The sequence below is a fragment of the Crotalus tigris genome, unplaced genomic scaffold (assembly GCF_016545835.1).
Source record: "Crotalus tigris isolate CLP2741 ecotype Arizona unplaced genomic scaffold, ASM1654583v1 scf7180000017744.3724543626:3957646, whole genome shotgun sequence".
Taxonomy (NCBI): Eukaryota; Metazoa; Chordata; class Lepidosauria; order Squamata; family Viperidae; genus Crotalus; species Crotalus tigris.
Window position 1 is genome coordinate 1,427,677 of NW_024096611.1, and position 17,453 is coordinate 1,445,129.

At 36.8% G+C, this 17,453-nt stretch overlaps 1 protein-coding gene across 8 annotated transcripts in view; it reads left to right on the top strand.

Annotated features, from left to right (window-relative positions):
• TEAD1 (TEA domain transcription factor 1) overlaps positions 1 to 17,453 on the top strand; it is a 240,900-nt gene that overhangs the window by 989 nt on the left and 222,458 nt on the right. For 6 of the 8 annotated variants that reach the window (XM_039340341.1, XM_039340345.1, XM_039340347.1 and 3 more), the window contains exon 2: positions 183 to 312. The gene's annotated coding sequence lies outside the window, so the exon portion shown is untranslated. The other 2 variants (XM_039340342.1, XM_039340343.1) reach the window with 2 other exon arrangements.

The following is a 17,453-nucleotide window of genomic DNA, read 5'->3' on the forward strand; positions in this document are numbered from 1 at the left end:
TCGTCCTAGCGCTGAGCTTTGTAAAGTGACTGGATCAGAGATTTAACTGCCTGTTAGAGCTTTAAGATTTTGTTTTTTTTTTCCTATTTTCGTTTCTCCCCTTTCTCCACCCCCCCTTTTTTATCCCTCCTTAAAGATGAAAGAAGGAATGTTCTCTTTCGTTGCTTCTTTGCTTTCTCCAGAACTGCTGCTGCTTAATTGCACATTCAAGTGGAAAATTTTCCGGAGTCAGCAGAAACATTGTATCCCAAAAAGACAACAAAGTCACAGTTCCAACAAAGCGAAGAGATTGTCCCTGGAAAACTTCCTTCGGTAGGAGCCCGATGTTTATTTATTTTCCTCTAACCTTTTACAGGAACCTTGTGCATCCCCTCCCTACATGTTAATAGTGCTACTGGCCAAAAGAGACTCTTTTGTTTCACAATTCACACTGTCAAAGAAAAGTCCACTTACATGGGGGGGAGGGGGGAGAATTAAGTTTATCTAAATCCAAAACAAAAAATGGAAAGTGAGGAATAGCTCACTAGCCAAACTCTTGTTTTTTATTCCAATCTCTTGGGAGAGATGGACGAACAAGAAATGTTTATAATTCTGGATGGTTTTCTTTTTTTTAAAGCACCCAGCGTTATCACTGTATTAAAATATTGTTGAAACACTAAAAAATCAGTGTCACCTGTGTTTCTCAGAATAGTTAAGAGATTAGAAGTAACTACCTGCTCTGGATATGGGGATATGTTTCCATATCAAATGGCCTTCAATAAATGTCTCCAAAGTTGATGGGCACCTATCTTTCTTTATTTCTAAATGTAAATGATTGTATGTTTTAATTTCAGGTGTGAAAATCTCTGTCTTGTTATATATTTTCTATTTTTTAAAAAAACCTGGTGTTTTTAAATGATTATGTGACTTCTGGCATGATGTATCTCTGTTCTGATTTAAAATAGCCAATGAATAAAAGTAGCTCAGCTAAAACTCTTTATCAGGAACACTAAACATTCTAATCTGTAAGTTAATCAAGTTGAAGAAACATCCTTAGTTGTTGTTTTGCAAGGCAAATCTAGATAAGTATCAGTATTGAAAGCAGTTAAGTAAAAAGATCACCTTTAGCTAAACTTGCATTTTATCTGGATGTAGAAATTGTACTGAAGGACAGAAGCCCACAAAAGAAAAAGAGCATTATGTACAGTGCACTAGGAACACAAATTGTAAATAGAAATCTGGTCTTATTTCATGCAAGATTTAAAGAAATGTGCTCCTAAATTTGGAACGGTTGTCCTGAGGTACATAGTGCATTGCCATCTCTATAAATAGTTGTGGAATACCACTGCAAGGACATTAGACTATACTGCCAGTGTTAAAAAGATTCCAGATAATTCAGAGGCTGTTTTACACTACCTTACATCTGTGTCTGTACGGACAGCAGCTCCTGCTATTTTTCAAATAGAATGCTGAGAATTCATATTCTTCTTCAGAAGGTCAGGACAACAAACTTGAGGCCTAGCTGAGTTTTAGAAATGATTCCTGTGTTGGAGGAGTACTCTGTTAGTATTTTTCACAGCTCTCCACAATCTATTTTAGATTTCTTCATATTTTATTTTAATTCATGTTTGTACCGTGATGATTTGTTAATAAAGTTAGCCTTAACTCTAATTGCATTAAATATTTTCAACATTTATGGATGCATTGTTTAGCAACATAGCTCAGTCCTTATTCTCCTCTTTTGCTAAATGAAAGTAATGGAATGATACCTGAATAGATATATCATGGCTGTTAAAAATGATTATTGATGTTCAGTTCTGCTGAAAACATGTAAAGTTGTCAAAAGCAACTGCACAGGCTGTTAGGATATATGATTAATATTATTCTTGGGTCCAAACTATATTCATTAAAGTTATCACAAGGAAGAAACTAGAGTGAAGTGTTGGTTTTGAAAGAAAGTTTTGTAAACAGTGGAAAAGAACAGTTTTAGCACAACTGAGAACTTGGCCCTCAGCGAATTGCAGCTGGAAGTTTTTTAGTGTTGGAAGAATGTGGCTCTTTATGTATGATGGTTGAAAAGCTACTTTAATAATTTGAAAGTAACTTTTTTTTTTCCTTTTGCCTAGATGGTGAATACATTTTTGAAAGAGGTAGCCTTTTATGGTAGTTCTCCATTGCTAATGAAAGTTAAGATTAGAAACATGAACACAGTAAGCCCTAACACGTTTGTAAAAAGTAAAAAAACATTGCTAGAGTTCAGCAATTAAATTATATTAAAAAAACTTTTTAAAATGGATATATCTAGAGGCATTAAAACAAGAAGGGGGTGGAATTAGTATTCTAGTTGTTAACATGAAAGTGTTATGTAGAACTGCCCAAAGGTGTACCAGAACTAAATTGCAAAAACTTCTAAGCAATGGAAAGTTGAAGGAAATAAAATACAAATGTTTTTGTGTATGTATATAATAAAAAGTAGTAATTGGGTAGTCATTATCCTACTATAATTCTATATGATCTGTACTTTTTGTAAAAATAATGTATTATATTTTAAAATAATTTGGCTTATTATGAAACTTAGTATGCCACTTGTAACGTGTATTTAAGTAAGGAATGGATATCTTATAAGGGTATTTTTAAGTTTTTAATCCAGCAGGTTTTCTGGCACAGTTATGAGTTTCACACTGTTTATCTGAAATGGCTTGATACCTTGTTTCCTAAAGCTGCTTCATTAGTTTAGGATTTAAATATTTGTTGCTCCAAAGCCCTCATATTAACATAGGATGTGTGTTTATTTATGCTGTTGTGCAATTAATTTTTTGCTGATTTGATCTTTAGGATTGTTATGTTTTGTGAATTTTGAGAATTGTAATCCAGACAGTAATTTGAAAATGAGAATATACCTAAACATACAATGTGGATATATGAATTGTGAGCAAGGCTTATAATATATTTTTTTCTCATTATGGTTCTGCATAGAGATAGAGATATATTTAAACAGAAATTCATTCATACCTGCATGGTTTACTTGTAGTGGACTTTTTTTTTTTTAAAAAAAGTTGCCTACTAAATACAAGTAAATAACTCTAATATGGGTGGATTTCAATTGCAAATATGTTTGTGCTAGGAAAATTACAACACTTTATGTGGAAGCTATTGCTTTTTGTGGCTGCACATTATCTTCACTACATTTCTACAGGATAATGTAGAAATCAGAAACTTAGAAATGCAACAGTTAAATACTTTCTAGTAAAGTCTTATGGTTTTGTTAACAGTGTCCTGTTGTAACTCTAGTTCTGTGTAATTACCAATTGATCCCCAAGTCTGTAAACATCCTTTCAGATATCAAAGTCACATCAAGTTAACCGATCACTGGAATCTTCTTGACCAGAGGGTATGTGGGGGAGGGGAGATGGAAATAAGCTTGTTCAAAAGTGAATCTACTACATTCAGAAACTGATTTCTCCTTGAAGTTCTTGCTTGAAAATGAGAAGAGATCTTAATACAATACATGCGCCCACTCTTTAAAATATTCCACAACGAGGGCAAAGTGATCTCAAGCTGATGTTTTATGATAATGAGAATTGGAATTGGGAACAAATGTACCTTTTTTTTTATTTTGAAGCTTCAAAGTCACTTTGTAAGCCTTGCATGCCACTTTGGTAGACTTAACATTCTTACATCACAACAGCAATATCACAACTTGTAGTGTTGGCATGTATTATCGCGATTGGCTTGAAACTCTGGATTTATGATTGGGCTCCCAGGATCCTATCTCATAATGCTGCTCGGAGTGGAAAGACTTAATTGGGGATTTCTAGAGTAGATCATATTGTGTGTGTCCGCGGTACAGTATTACAAAATCCTGATTAGTTGTTATAGGAGGATTTTTAGATGATGAGTAGTCTGTGCTGGAAAATAATCTTCAGTGTTAAACAGATGCTTTCCTGTGAATGCTTACTCACAAATAACTGTCTCTAGGATCACAGACAGACTATATTGTAGTCCTTTTTCATAAGAAGCAGTTCCCCATCTCCAAAGAAATTTGCTATTTTATAAAACCTCAAATGGAAATTTATTGAAAGCAAGTATCGTTAATTTGAAGCTTAAAACAATTGAATGAAATGATGTGATTATGTTCTGTACAAGGTATGTTATTCTGTAGCCTTTGCTCTTAAAGCAATTATAACGTACATTTCAACAGTAATGGGTAACCAGAATACTTGGGAGCAAAAGTTTGCACCTCAGTTTTGTATTAATTGAAGAAAGATATTAGGGTAAGAATGGAGCCCTATAACACCTACTAATACCTGCCTGATATAATACCAATAAGGCCTCCTATTATATGGAGCCCTATAACACCTACTAATACCTCCTCCTATAATACCAATAAGGCCTACAGAGCAGGTTTTACAGGAAAGGTAGGGAGAAGAATTTAAAGAAACAGAGAAAAGGATATTGTGAAAATCACTGACTTCTCTTTACTTTCAAATTAGAAATTACAATAGGATTGTTTTAAAATGGCTCAATTCTTTATTATATTAGGATGCTAATAGTTCTGAGTTTTTCTTTTGTTTCAGCAAAAGATACAAAGCAATCTAATGTTTTGGCAATTTGACAACAATTTCTTTTACCAAGACCAAAACTTAAAAAACTATTAGTCAAATGATTATAATTTCATTCCCATTGATCTCTACTATCAGTGCATTCTATTATTTTATCAGTACATAAACTGAAAGCTACTATTAACAATGGGAAATGTTAATTATGTGAGAACATATTGAACTTACATTCTCTGCAGCAAACTCTTTAGTGCATCTGTTGCATTGCTTTATCCACAGAATTTCCTAATTATCATAATTCGATGTACTAGCTTTTGGAAGGAGTTCAAGATGGTATTTTAACTTAGTATAAACAGCATCCTAAAGATAATCCAAAGTGTTAATATGTTCAGTTCAATAAGAAATTCATGTTAAAAATTCTGTTATTGGCACATCAGATGATAGCAGAGATTCTTTAATTCTCTTAATTCTTTTTTGTGTGTTGTACGTTCGCTCTTACCATCCGAACATAGCTAAATTGAATTTATTTGAAAATATGTGAAATCCAGCTCATAATGTCAAATTAAATATTATAAAGGACTGTTCCATATATTAATACGTGTTTTGTGGTGAAGGTATTTGAACAATTGAATGGTTGTCCTTAAAGTGTGCTTTTAAGAACATCATGAAAACAACAACAATAAATTACTGAATGGGGGAAAAAAAATCCTTACACTCCTTCATTGTAAATCAAATGTGAATCTATGACTTCTACAGAAGGCCAGTTGTAATTCACTTTTCTCTACTACTTCTGGCACCTTACTTTTATGACGTTGGTTAAGACTATAATTCTTATTTGCTCTTAATGTTCTCAAAGTTCTTGCAGAACACAATAATGATTTCCGGTTTGCTAAAATGACATAATATATTTACAGGATTTGTCAGCATTATATAAGATCAGAGAATTAATTTCATTTACACATGGGCTTTTGTAGTTGCAAATGAAGGCTCCCCCACCCCAAAAAAAGTGTTTTGTTCTCAAAATGACTTCATTGGAGTTGGCACATAAGAGCAAGCAGAATCCACTTCGGCCATGCTGAAATAAAGGAAGCCAAGTGTTTTAAATAGCCACTCCCCTTGGCCAGAATGTTTTGAGAGAAGCTCATTGTCTCTCCCTCTGAGCTTTAGCAGTTTGTCTGCCTCTGTTAACTCTCCCAAACCAGACAGCTAGCTTTTGAAAGTTGACATCTGGTTTACTCTTTGTTCACCTGTTTTTGTTTTTGTTTTAAATGCAAATAGATGTGCATGCAATTGCCTTAGAGATTTTTTTTATTTTATTTTATTTTTCCGTTTCTTTCTCTCTTGTGCCTGGGCTGGGAAGAATGCCACCGAGGGTTCTGTCACATAATGCTTCCAGTAGAACTGTACTATACCCTGTTGTTACATTAGTAGACAAAAAAAAAAAAAAAAGTTTTGGCACCATATGGCTAGTTTGTTTTAGATAAGTTATTAATGAATTTAGCTGATCCAATAGTAATTTTATGCATTTCATGTTTGGATTTCCAAGGAGCTTGGCTATTCCAGGTGAAAATATTCCTTGAATGCTACAGATTATCCTTTCATTGGAATAGTTTATTTGCTGAAATGTTATGTAGTAACAGGCATATTACTCTACACGCAGTGTTTCTCAACCTTGACAATTTTAAGGCATGTGGACTTCAACTCCCAGAATTCCACAGCCAGCATTGCTGGCTGTGGAATTCTGGGGGTTGAAGTCCACATGCCTTAAAATTGTCAAGGTTGAAAAACACTGCTCTACAGTATAGATTTCAGTTGTTGAACTGAGTTTGCAGAGTTATAGAACCCTGGCATTTTTTTTCTTATAGCAAATTCTGGCTATAGCTTAGCTGGTAACTATGGATAGGTGCAATGCTCAGATAAATTTGGGCCCTATGGATTCTTTTGATTCTCCTGGGGGAGAGACAACTTTCTTCTCAAATCTTGGACCTGATCTGATCATCTTTTTCAAAGATCACCCCAGAGCAGGGGTAGGCAACCTTGGCTCTTTTATGACTCGTGGACTTCAACTCCCAGAATTCCTGAGCCAGCCGGCTCAGGAGTTCTGGGAGTTGAAGTCCACGAGTCATAAAAGAGCCAAGGTTGCCTACCCCTGCCCCAGAGGAACTGTTTTTGAAATTGCATGGGTTACTTAGAAGTAAAGTACTTTAGATTCTAGATGCTAAATTCATTGCTGATGAAGGGATATTCATCTAGGGAGCATATTGATTTTATATCCAATTCCTAAACTTGGGAATTGGGTATAAAATCAATATGCTCCCTTTTCAGCCCAGCAAAACAATTTAAAAACTTTTGTCATCTATTGGTAAAATACTGAAAGGATATTTAAAACTGGCCAAGGACCCACCTGCACGCAAGCAACCTAAACATACAGTGTCTAAATGTTTCTGTTTAATAGATCAAAACAGTAAATATAATTTATAACACATTTTGAGAATTCTTATGACATAAAAAACTCTTATGGAGTCAATGTTAGAATATAACTACAATAATTGAAAACAGTGCAGTGACGTGACTAATACAACCCTTTAAGACATTGGGTTAATTATGTCATTAATTTGATTTGTTTCTAGACTTCTGAAGAATTGAGAGATTTTAGAATAGGCACAGAATGCAATGGGATTTTTTTTTTCTTTGTCTATTCTGTGTTTTTGGTGTAGAAAATATTGGTTGCAACAACCTTCCGTTTTTTTAATTGAATGGTTTTAGAGTAAGACCATCCTCTGTTGCCTTCTGACTCTGCCAAACATTGATTGTCCCCGGGATTCTCTTACTTGACCCATCATGTTTTTTTGTTTAAGATTGTACACTGTACTCTTTTGTCTCTTTTCCATCCAACTTGCCTGTATTACATTCTCAAGGGTATTTTTTCTATTGTAGTTTTCTTCTTTTTTAGGGATCACTATTATTTTGATATTTCCATTTCAATTTCCCCTTAGCAGTGAATGTGCCCCCTTCAACTTCCCTTTTCTAATCTTTTTTTAATATGTCACCTGTTGCTACCTTTCTTGTTTTCAGCAGATTTGTAATTCAAATATTAGTTCTTTATGCAAAATAGATTGTTTAGTATGAGCTCTTTCTTTCTCATTTTATGAGTTGCACGGCAACATTTCCCAAATATTTAGTTTTATTTAAATAGTCCATTGAAGAAAACCTGGTCAGCTTAATATGTTTATCATTCCTAAGATCTTAATATCTTAGTATCTCTGTATCTAAGAAAAAGATATAAAACTTTTGAACCATCTTTAGATTATTAATCTGAGAAAGAAATATTTAGAGAGACAACATGTTTGAGAATGTTAATACCATGAATATAAATCTTCTATTTAGTGCGTTGACTTTTTAGAAACTACCATTATTTTTTCTTACCTTGAAAATGATCAGAACAATAATTTTTATGCATCTCCTCAAAAACTGAGTTTTAAAAATAGCCAAATAATCTGGTTTTTTTGTTCTTGAAGCCCATACTTTCTGTACTTTAATCCCATGGAATATATATTTCCATAATCTTCCAATTTATATTCTTTTAAAAGAAGTCCAGCATTCTCTTGGGCTCAATCTGATCCATGTGGTCAAATGAATATTGGATATAAGTTTCTTATGTCAGAAGCTCTTCTATGTAGGGTTAACAAGTCTCACTAGAAAGTACAATATTTGTAACCCAATGAAATGTATTTATTTATTTATTTATTTATTTATTTATTTATTTATTTATGAGACTTATATACCGCTTTAAGTGCAAGCACTCTCTAAGCGGTGTATACCAGTAAGCAATGTATATATATATTTACATTGCCCCCAACGATCTGGGTCCTCATTTTACCTACCCTGGAAGGATGGAAGGCTGAGTCAACCTTGAGCCGGTGAGATTTGAACCGGCTGACCTGCTGAACACAGTCAGCTAAAGTGGCCTGCAGTACTACACTCTAACTGCTGTGCCACCTCGGCTCATGGCAATGATATGAGATAATGCTCCTGATGGGTAAAAGTTGGTATTCAAGGTCTTGGAAAATATGTTAGCATTTTAGAGAAAGTTTCTTAGAATACCATTAAGCTTTTAGGTGAAGCCACTCAAAAGACGCAAAAATGCTACTTATTCAGTATTCTTGGTTATCAGAAGTGAGGATCTGGCACATTTGAAGCAGCTTTCACCTATTAATATAAGAACTGAGCATACCAAATCTTTAAAAGCACATGGGTACATGTACAATAAATGTTGATGGAAATTCCTCTCCTCTCTCTGATACAGTGACATTAAATTAATTTTATCTCTACATATAGAGTCATAGTTAGGAGGTCTCTTCTTCAGGCATTCAAAAACCCTAGGAAAGAACTAGCTTTTAATTACTTAGTCCTCTTCACTTATACCAGGAGTAGGCTCTTTTATGACTTGTGGACTTCAACTCCAGGAGTAGGAGTAGGAGGAGTAGGCAACCTTGGAGTAGGCAACCTTGGCTCTTTTATGACTCGTGGACTTCAACTCCCAGAATTCCTGAGCCAGCCATGAAATTGAAGTCCATGAGTTGCTTACCCCTGAGCTATACGAATAAGTGTTTTCAATCTAATACTATAAAACAGTGATCCCCAAACTTTCTGCTCTGCGGACTGGCTGGTGGCGATGGGGGAAGGGGAGAGGGGATGGTTCCATGCAAGCGAAGTGCATGCCAGCTTGTATGTGAAACTCTATTTGCACAAGTGGTGGGCATGGGCACAAATGGAGCTTTGTGCGTTCACCCAACACATGTATTGGAAAGATTCTGCTGCTAATCTTAACAATTTAATTAAAGTAGTTCCAAGACTGAAGTCATACATATCAAGATTTTCTCATCTAACAGTGGCTCAGCATTGTGACATCTATATAGATGAATCCCCAGGTCTCTTCCTAATTTTTCTGCTATATGCAGTATTGTCATTGTAAAGTCATTCCATCTCCTTCCCTGAATATGTCATCTTCTCCATCAGAATCTAAAGCTAGTTAGGAAGATTGTGTTTTAGCAGGGGTCCCCAACTCCTGGTCCATGGACCCGTACCAAGCCGTGGCATACCAGCAACCGGTCTGCACAAACAAGTAAAGCCCCATCCATGGGATGCAGGCAGCACACAAAATCACGTACTCTCAGTCTGAGGAAAAAGCTTTCTCCACAGAACCGGTCCCTGGTACCCAAAAGGTTAGGGACCTCTGGTTTATAGAATATCACAAATGGAGCTGTCAGATGAGTTGGGGCATATATATGGTATATTCCTTCCCAGGGTCATTCAGTCTCTGAACAGCCTCTAGAACTAAATATTCTAGATTGCTTCTCATGCACTCTTAAGTTCTCCCCACCACCACTGAGAAGGGAGGTATCAGGAAAGTTCACAAATAGCACAGGGTTGTTCCAGACCAGGATGGAAAGGTGGAAAGCTAAGAATCTTCACTGCAGATAAAATCCATATGATTGATTGCAAATATAATAAATACTTTTAGTTTCCCACTTTTTAAATGGCCATATGGAGGGATGATATTTGGAAGAATGCTTAACAGGGTGTCCAACAATAATGGAGGAGGCATGGTGTTGGCAGGAAAGGATCAGTGGGAGACCTTGGCATAATTGGTTACTACATAAAATGCCTGTCCTCTTGCCATGACCTTCTTGAACTTAACCTATGCAGACATGTCAAACACAAGACCCGGGGGCCAGATGTGGCCCACGAAGTGGTTTCATGTGGCCCGCGAAGCCATCAAGGAAACAGTGAGGGAACGGCCCCCGCTGCCTTGGCCCTGGCCCAGGCCAGCCGAGAGCCAATGTACAATTTTGTGGTGGCCATCTATGCTGAAACACATTCAGTCTTAGCTCCACAAGGCCATCTAAAAACAGCGAGGAACCAGCCCCTGCTGTGTCGGCCCCACCCCCTGGGTGCATGCTGGGGAGGTGTCACCCTTTGTGAGGAATGAAGAAATGGACTATGCCTTGGCACTTGCCCCGGTCCCACCCCCTTCTGCCAGAGACTCTCAGATCTGTCCCACTTCTGCCCAGGCCCCCACAGGCACTTTAGATGCAAACGATGTAGAGCTGGCCATGCCCACCCAGTAGGTCACACCCATGCCATCCACGCCCACCCAATAGACCATACCCACCCTGGCCACACCCACCCAGCCCCCCCCGAGGGCAACCACGATGCTGAAGTGGCCCTCAATGAAATTGAGTTTGACACCCCTGACCTATATGAAGTAATCCAGTGCTATGCTATTTTATAGAAGATGTAAATCACTTTGAACTGGGCATTTGCCCTTTCTGTTTCATCATTTATAGCTAGATGATGCAGAAGATAAGCGAAGCTACATATTTTAGTAGGTGAAATAGAGCTTTCTGGAAATGTGCCATGAACTACCAACCTCTTTCAGAAATGAAATGATCCGGTCAACCACATTTCCAGAAATCTATTGAATAAACAGATGAATAATCTTAGGAATAGAGGAGAGGCTGTGACAGGAAGTGAAAATGTGCAATCATAGAGGAAAGATAAGTTATTGCTAGAATGGCATCCAGGACCTTGAGACAGTGTACCTCAGAAATAAAATGTGAAGCTGCAGAAGGGAGGGAGTATAACAGTTGAAACACATTGTTGAAAAGACTGTCTGAGCTGGCAATACCCGAGGCAAGAAGAAGCACAGACCTTGATATCTGCTCTAAGGGAAGGCCATCAAAAGTCACAGAGAAGAAGAGTGATGTTAACTAATCCTAAATATCTACTTGATTGGCTATTATGACACAGTTGTAAGACTTTTCTTAGAGAAGGAAGAAGCTACAGAAACAGTCCATCCTGCTCCCAAGAAAAGATGATGGAGGGAAAACTAGGGATACTCTGAAAGTTATCTATCCAAGCCAATACATATGTGGGAGAAATGTCAACTTCTCTTGTAACAAGAGAAACAATTTCTCTTGGGCTGGAAACAATTCTTTAAAACCTCTCAGACCTCTGATTACTAATATTTATTAGACACAAGTAGTCTATTTTTAAATGAGAAACTTACATGCAGACAAGTTAAGATAGGAAGATTCTGATTCATTTTCTCACTGGGGACATGGCTTGTCTCTTTTTAAGGTGGGGTAGGTTGCACCTGTTGGTGGTTTTGAAAATAGCTGCTAGACTTCTTGTCATTGTGACAACCAGCTGTCATAGCAGGGCAGGTGCTGAGGGGGTGACAAAGATTTCCAGGTGCAGAACGAATGTGGTGGGAGGATCATAGTACAAGAACTAATCTAGTTTACATGCTAAGTCATTGGAGTGCTTGTTCTGCAGGCTAGGAGATATAAGAGATAAGAATGTTAAAATGGGAAAAGAATTGTGCCCTTGTCACCTGTGTAAGTCTGTGAAGTTGGAACTTTGTAGGTTGCTTGATACATTATGGAAGATGATGCTAATGTTCTAAAGCATCTTTAAGAGCCCAAAACCCTTCGATAAAAATACCATAATTTAACTCTCCTAGTCAATAAGTATTTTGGGGGAAGTACATAAGGGAACAAGCTGTCATCAAACTCTAGAGGAGATTATGGAAACCAATGGCTAAAACATATAAAGAATGGTTGCTGGAATTGTGTATATTTAGTTTAATGAAAAGAAGGATGAGGGGGGACATGATAGCAGTGTTCCAATATCTCAGGGGTTGCCACAAAGAAGAGGGAGTCAAGCTATTCTCCAAAGAACCTGAAGGCAGGACAAGAAGCAACGGATGGAAACTAATCAAAGAGAGAAGCAATCTAGAACTAAGAAGAAATTTCCTGATAGTTAGAACAATTAATCAGTGGAACAACCTGCCTCCAGAAATTGTGAATGCTCCAACATTGGAAGTTTTTAAGAAGAGATTGGACAACCATTGGTATGAAATGGTGTAGGGCAGTGGTTCTCAACCTTTCTAATGCCGCAACCCCATAATACAGTTCCCCATGTTGTGGTGACCCCCCCAACCACTTATACATCACTGGGTGCCAGGGGCGTGGCCAAAGAAAAGGGAGAAAAAATGGCGGACAGCCTTGTTTGGTGACCCCCGTGAAATGGTCATTCGACCCCAAATGGGGTCCCGACCCACAGGTTGAGAACCACTGGTGTAGGGTTTCCTGTCTAAGCAGGGGGTTGGACTACAAAACCTCCAAGGTCCTTTCCAACTCTGTTATTCTAAGAGATATTCTAATCAGAAACATCCTGAACCACAAAGGACAGTGAAGTTTGTGAAGTAAATGCTTGTTTGAGTCGAAGAAATCCTTTTTGGGGTTTTGGAATTCTACCTTAAAAGGACCCTTTTCTTAATGAGTGAGCAGTACAGTTGGAAGGGGATTCTCAGCAGGACATTTCACCTGTGAAGTGGCAAGTTCGTCCACAATATAAACATGTCACACCCTCCTTTGCAATCATTACTTTGTTGCAATTCTGTGAGTCTTCCATTGATAGGTATGGATTAGTGGGATTAACAACCAAAGTCTCTGAGATGACCTTTCAGATCAATCCTTTTTTTACTGTATATTTTATTATGTTTTAAAGCAAACATAAAAATTAACCGAAACTAATACAGAAAAAGGAAAATAAAGTGAAACAAAAAACAAACAGGTAGAAAGAAAAGAAATAGAAAAAAGTTCCAGTTTCTTTTGCAACAAATAAGTATGATTACAAAAAATCTTCAAAACCACTAATGATGTGTATATTTTTCATGCAAATAGTGTGTAATGAGTGCAATAAATTGGTCCTGTATTTCTTTTGATAGTTCTCTTCATATTAGTTAAGTTAAACTTTATTCATTATAAATAACTGAAAGTGTGTATGTGGGTGTATATGTATGTATGTATGCATGTATGTGTATACAATGTGCTTATCATACCTTAGGCTCTGCATTTTATGGTTGGCATATACTTGACTGGGTATTGTTTGATCTATTTGGCTTTCTCAAATGTAACTTTCAGTAGCATCACAAAATTACAGGTGGTTTTGTATCAAAAGCAAGCCTGCGCATTTTGCAGTTCCCTTGGTCAGATTGATTAAAATTACTACACAAAATTGGTGAGAAATTCCTTAGGTCTTGGTGAGATGTGTGATTTGAACAATGAAATAACAAATCTGCCAAGACACCCATTGTATTTGTCAGCTTTGAAAGGCAGGGAGTTGCTGCTGCAGGAAGTTGCTGCTGGAGCAGTGACTGTGTATCTTGAGTCTGATACTGGACTTGCTGTTTTTATCCCACCTGCTGGTGTAAGAGTTGATATTCAAACAGATAAATATTGAAGTGATTGTGTAAACACTAGCTGAAGACCTTCTCCACTATCTGTGAAGATAGCTGTTTGTTCTCCAGTGCACAGTAACACTATGAGAAAAAGTCTCAGAAGTTTCCAACCTCATCTGTACAGAGGCATACTGGTTCTAAATTGAAAATAATTAACTTGCTGCAATCCTTGTACTAGTACAGTACTCCATTAATCTTAATACATATTGCTAAACAGTACTTTGAGATAATCATACTTGGAGAAGAATGGTTTTTGATTCAGGAAGTTGCCAAAGTTACCCCAGTGATATCCTCTGGGTTAAGAGGACATCTGGGCTGTAACCCAAGCAAGACATTGGAATTGATCCAGTAACAGAGGAATTGCTAGAAATTCTGTAAATGTTGTTTAATCTAGAGATTTGAATACATGCTGCTTTATCATGATCTTATGAGTAATAAGTAGGCAAATGTGCTGTCAAAGATTCATACTGAACATGGTAATTAAGTCCCTCCAATCATCATCTTCTGAGATAGAGACAAGATTAGCTAAATAAATTTATTACAGAGAATTAGGAAGTTACACATACAAGCAAGTTCTTGTCTCATGGCACCTAGGAATCCATCCTTCCTGATCCACTAGTTAACAGGGTTAAATCTAGGGCCCCTTTCTCCAGCCTTTGAGTCTGAGGTCAGGAGGCTGCTCATTTCCTGGCCTTGAAGATCCTTGTCGCCTGCCTCTTATTGACTCAACAGCTCTCTCTGATTGTGAGAATCGGAGAACTCTGCCATACAATTTCAGCACCAATATTCTATGTGAGATATCAGTGTACAGTTTTAACTTATGGGAAATTGTTCTTGAGACTTTGGGAAAAAAGTGTCTGCTAATGAAAAGAGAAACATCTTATGGAGGCAATCCAAAAATGTCATAAACTCATGTTCACATATTTTGCAGCCATCCTGAATGAAGTATTTCAGACTTGGCCTATTTTTCTAAAATATGAAATTACAACTGTTGGATTTATCTGCTCATGACCTGGATGCAGTTTAATACTAAAAAAGATCAGACTGAAAACCGCGTGAAAGTATAATTTCATAATTGTGTCTAATTCCTAGAACTTGTGCTACAGTGCTCATAATTTTCATGCAATTTTCCAGCTGATGACCCATACTATAACTTAAAAACAATGGGTATTGAAGATTGGTCCATCTGAGAATATCCTATTGTAGAAGATGCTTATAGCATATCACTGAAACACAATTTGGTCACTGTAAACTTGTAGACTGTAGAAGACCAGATGGTGTTATGTTTTGTGCATAACACCAAGGTGACTTGATTCATCTTGAAGAAGCTAACTTGGGTTGTTTGATTAGTACTTGAATAGGAGCTCATCAGAAAATTTCAGAGATATAGATTAGATTGACAAATAAGTAAGTAAGTAAGTAGGTAGGTAAGTAAGTAATAAAAAATGCCCCAGAATGCAATGGAAGAGACCTATTCCTTGGAGGACTAACTGTTATCTTCTTGTGCTGAAAGTCTATCTCTAAAAATAGTTATGCTAATAGTGTCTGATTTAGTCATTTTAAAATATGGAGAGAAGGATAATTTGACAGATAAGTTGACAGCATGGTCATTTACCCACCTATATAATAACTGTGTTTCATTTAGATGGACTGCAGATTGTATTGTGAAAACCAGTGCCTATAGCAATGATGTGAGAAATGTACAGTCCTAAAAGCAAAGGTTAGGTTACTGTGATGTTAAATTATATGGAATCTGTCAATCTATGAAAAGCTCTAGATTTATTGTGAACTGAGCAGAGCAAAAACAATTGTTTTACTGCAGTGGCGAGACTCTTATACTATTTTGAAGTCCTAGCTTGTTGATGTGTTAATTCTCTACCTACGATTTTTTTTTTCTACTAACGCAATGGAAGGACTGACCAGGATAATTGCATGCATTCAAGATTTAATCTGTTATGTAAAAACTGTCTTATATATGTTAGCATGTCTTTTAGTTCCTTCCCTCCCTCCCTCCCTCCCTTCCTTCCTTCCTTCCTCCCTTCCTTCCTTCCTTCCTCTATTTGATAAAACAATAGAAATAAAGGTTAGACTGCAAAGGTGGGAGAAAAATCTAGTACTTTCACATTTGTTTTTCTCAAAATATGTCTTGTTTGATATGCAGATCAATCTTTGATCTGATCCAACAGCATTAAACTTCTAAGAATAATGGCATCATTTCAAATAAAATTTGTCCTTGCTTTAGCTGTCATTCCTCTTCATGCTTGAAAAATATATTTCAAAGCACAATATGATCTTTATTCAAAAGTAAACCCTGTTTCAATGCTGCCTCTTCCTTAGTAAGGAGATACCACACTGTTTAATTTTGAAAGGTTCATAAATTTGAACTGAAGCCTTCTAGCTTATGTAGAGTCAGCATCATTCCTTTAGCTTCAGGAATAAATAATTTCCTCTTTAGAAGTTCTGATGGTGACATTTATTAGTATGTGTATTGTGTAATTTATTGTAAACTGCTTGGATTCGCTTTTGAATGAAAAGGCATAAAAATACTTGTAATCAATAAATTCTATGGCTGCCAAACCTTAAAGTGTTAAACATTTTCCCCAAATGGTGTTCTTGAATATTTGACTGGGTAAGCAGAATTGTGCCTGAAAGCCAGGCCATCCGTATTCAATTCAAAGGCTTGTGTGTGTGTAAAAGATGTGTTTATATTTATGTGCTAAATATAGCATTATGTTTATATTTTATTTACGTCATTGCTACATTGGGCACAAGTCAGATAAATCTGTTATTGCCTGTACCTTTTTGTTTTTAATGATGCATTTCCTTTTTCAGAGCTGATCAGGCGGCTCTTGTCGAAGCATCTGCTCGAAGACCTTGGTACTAAAATATTGTCGAGGCTAATACCTGTTAATATATAAATACAAGTTAGCCAGGTCACATTTTGGCATATATTTTAGAGCTGCGTGTTTATGAACCTTTTCAGGTCTCAGTGAGCCACTAGCCTGACTGGTGGATTGTCATGACATGTTTTGAAATATTAAGTAAAATCAGGCATGTGAGATTTTTGAGAACCAAATGAAAGCATCTTTTTAAAATGTAGTAGGCTGCTTTTAATGTTTCTTCTGCACTGAGGAAAATACAGTATTGTGGGCTATTTATTGCTAGGCATGAAGTACAAGTTGAAGAGCCTCCAATTCAGCCAGCTAGGCCTATGTGCCCTGAGATAAACTCTATTTCACAAAGGGAATTTTGATTATGGTCTCTGGTTCTATAGCACTGTGCAGGCTTCAAGAGGCAAGTGGGAAAAGCTACTGAAAAAAAAAAAAAAAGCAAGCTGGATTGGAGCCACTAACGTCATCTAAGTAAATCTGCTCTAGGACTGAAGCCATAAAATGACTGCCAGCTTCAAATTGCACTTTGGCCTTTTCTTGTCAATGGTTACTTTTTTTTTTCCAGCCTGCTATCCTTTTGTCATTTTTTAAAAAATGTGCTTGCAATATTGTGTAGAATCTAAAAGACCCAAGTTGTCCCCTTTTTCTATCTTCCTGGTCTCCCTGTAGCAGGGCCTGCAAATGGCTTCTGCCTTTGTTCTAGAAATGTTCAGA